Raw genomic sequence first — 3,657 nt, forward strand, 5'->3', positions numbered from 1 at the left:
ACTAAACTTACCACAGCTTGTGAAGTAAATTCAGATCCTGCAGCCTGTCATTGAGTGCCCTAAAGCAATGAATCTCTCCTTTCTCCACTTCTCTATCCAGTAACATTCCTCTACTCAAGTGACTACGTCCTAGTCAAGCTGATTTTCTCCTCATACCAATACGGTTTCTATTTCCTTTCAGTACCATCTGCCAAACCCCATCTCTTTCAACATATGCCTTCTTTCTCTAAGAAACTTTCCCTGGATAATTATACCTTTTGAATTTATCACATCAATAGTTACAATTCAATAATCCCTGCCTACTATATGCAAAGTACCATACTTAACTGTTTTCCTGACCTTGTTCTCCATTGTTGTGTCTATCAATCTTGTTTTTTTGGCATTTGTTTTTGTTATTGTTATGCCATTTGTTGGTTAGATTCATCTCAGCAACTCTTATTGAACTCCTGCTGAAAACCTGTTTCAGAAAACAAATGACCGATGACCCAAAGAGATGAGATTTGCGGAGATCAAGGAGAGTTTTCCCTATATAGTGATTACTAGCTGCCTTTCTCATCAAGGACACAAGGTGTAAGTTCAGCATGCATACTGACCTTGGATAACTGTTGTTCAATGCCTAAGTGACCTAACTGGGTGAGCTCAGAGGTGATCAGATCTAGAGTGCTAGCAGTTACTCAGGATAATAGTGTGGTTGGTTTTAATGAATTTCCTAATCCTAAAACATCACAGAATTTAACGTTCAGACTAATTTCCAACCTGTAATTTGTTTCCCTTCTATATGCTGGATTTAATGCACATACTGCAATCTGCATTTTGAAAGGATAACTTAGAATACAGAAGTATGGTGAGGAATAAAGTCTCTGGCAGACAGCTTATGGCTAATTAAAGATGACTGCAAAATTTTTTTAACACTACTTTCATTGACAGGTGAAGTTTGTGGTCAGGGCAGGCTATATAATTTGTAGGACGCACTGTAAAATGAAAATGTATTGCCTTTTATTAAAAAATTATAAAGAACTTCAAGATGCCAACAGAGCATTAAACGAAGCATGGGGCCCTCATGTGCTGAGCACTTGGGGTTCTTCAAGAGTTGCACATCCATGAGTCTAGCCTGTTTATGACTCCTCCCCTTGAATCTGGTTGAGCTCAGTTATTGCTTTAACTAGTAGACTGTGGTAGAAAGGACATTGTGCCAGTTTCTGAGCCCAGGATTTGAAAGGATGGCAGCTTCCACTTTCCATGTCTTGGAACACTCCCTCCGGGATCCTTGAGTTGCCATATAAGGAGACCTCACCTGAGATTGCCAAACTTTTTTTTTTTTTTTTTTTTGTGATTTTTATTTAATTTGGGATTCTGATTAGAATAAGAACAGTGAAAATTATGCCTTATAAACATTGCATTATTACTACCATCATTGTGATATTGCTTCACACTGATTGTAGAGGAAAAAAAATAAGAATTAAGGCAATAACCACATGTGCAAACCAAGCACAATACCCTGACACAGTCCTTAGTAAAAAGCTCTTTTGGTTAGGTGACGGTTGATATTGCTGCATGCAGATCAGTCATTTAAGGATATGCTTCATTTATTTAGAAAATCTCTCCTACTGGCCCACGATAGCCAGAAGAAGCTTTCGGTAATCTCCACTTGTGTCACTTGCAATCATTGTGCCCAGGGTCTTCTGATACATCTGACTGAACGTCTGTTTTATTTGTACAAGATCAATCTCACTTCGAGTATATGTGAGTAATCCCAGTAGGGCTCAGCCTTCCAGCCAAGGCATGTGAAGTGAAGCCATATTGGACTCTCCAGATCGGCTTATTTGCTAGCTGGATACCACAAAGTGACTTCAGTCAATGATAAGGAGAGCAGAAGAATCATTCATGATCTCTACCCAAATGCCCAAGCCACAAAACCATGAGATATAATAAAATTGTTGTTAGTTTAAGCCACTGAATTTGGGGATGATTTCTTCTCACACTTGGAAAAAGAGAAAAATTTCCCCAGATTTGGTCAAAGTAGTTTGTAAAATTAACGCTGCCACCTTTTTTTTTTTTTAAATGTGATTTGTAGAGTAAATAGCACGTGTGGCAGTTTGTGTATACTTGGTCCCCAGACTATGAATCTCAGAATGACTTGGGACACTTGTTAAAAATTAAGATCCACTGAATTTTAATTTCTGAGACTGGAGCTTGCAAATTTGCATGTTTTGTTAGCTCCCAGGTGATATTTATGTACTTTAAGCTCTTAGAACCAGTGAAATTGTATAAAAATTATGGCAGGGAATGACCTAATTCCTTACTACTGAACTTGTATCTATGGACAGCAGAATCAGCATCACTGCAAAGCTAGTTAGGAGTCAGATTCTCAGGTGCCATTAGAGATGTACTGACTCACAATGTGCAGATTAAGAAGATCCCCAGGTGATTTGAATATACCTTAAAATGTGAAAAACACTGCTATAGAACAATGATTCTTAACCTTGGTTGCACATTACAATCACTTGGAGAACTTAAAAAATACAGCTTGCTTCCTGGGCCTCTCCCCAGAACAATTAGGTCAAAATCTCCAGGGGTGGGGATTTGGCCATCATTAGTTTTTAAAAGCTCTTCAGAGGATTTTATTTTATTTTTTTATTTTTTTAATTTATGATAGTCACACAGAGAGAGATGAGAGAGAGGCAGAGACACAGGAGGAGGGAGAAGCAGGCCCCATGCACCAGGAGCCTGATGTGGGATTCGATCCTGGGTCTCCAGGATCATGCCCTGGGCCAAAGGCAGGCACTAAACTGCTGTGCCACCCGGGGATCCCCTCTTCAGAGGATTTTAATCAGTAGTCAAGGGGGGAAAGCCAATGGTTTCATCCCTGCTGTCTCCTGGTTGCCAACATGTGTGCAATCCCCCTTGGTAACTGTCTTGGCATGTGTTTGCATACTCTAGATTCCTATTGAAGCTGTCCTTTACTTTCCTCTCACTATGATGATAGTGAGTGCACATATGATTTTGACCATATTGATAGTATTGTATTTCACTTTTAGAGTTAGACATGGCATCACAAATGGTCAGTATGTCCCTGAAAAAAATCCAATTGGAAATGCTACATGGAGTAATAGTGTTTGGAGAGAAAGCAATTTTACAGAAGGAAGGGATTCTCACTCTCATGAAAACTGCCAACCTTCTTGCAGGCCATTTAACTCTTCTCTGTCCTACCAAGTGAATTCTGATTCTTGAAGTCCCTTGCTACAAAGTCTATATGTACAACTCTGATTTCAGGAATTAATTAACAATGGGGAGCATCTAATCTGATTAAAGATCTGTGATTTAACATTTTTACCATTAGGGGGCAGTATAACTCAGTAAAAATTAATTTGGTTGGTAATTTGTATAAATAAAAAAAGTCCTCTTTTTCATATGAAGGTAGAAATTTTAAAGAATTCAGTCCAACTGTTGTTGTTTTCAGTAGTGATCATCTACATTTCCTTACTTAGTTCCTGTCACAAGTAATAACATGACTCTGGAAATTAGTCTTGAAACAAGACGAGAGCAGAGGTTGGCAAAATTTTTCCATAAAGGACCAGATTCTTTTTTTTTTTTAATAAATTTATTTTTTATTGGTGTTCAATTTGCCAACATATAGAATAACACCCAGTGCTCATC

Source organism: Vulpes lagopus, chromosome 19 (assembly GCF_018345385.1).
Source record: "Vulpes lagopus strain Blue_001 chromosome 19, ASM1834538v1, whole genome shotgun sequence".
NCBI classification, from domain to species: domain Eukaryota; kingdom Metazoa; phylum Chordata; class Mammalia; order Carnivora; family Canidae; genus Vulpes; species Vulpes lagopus.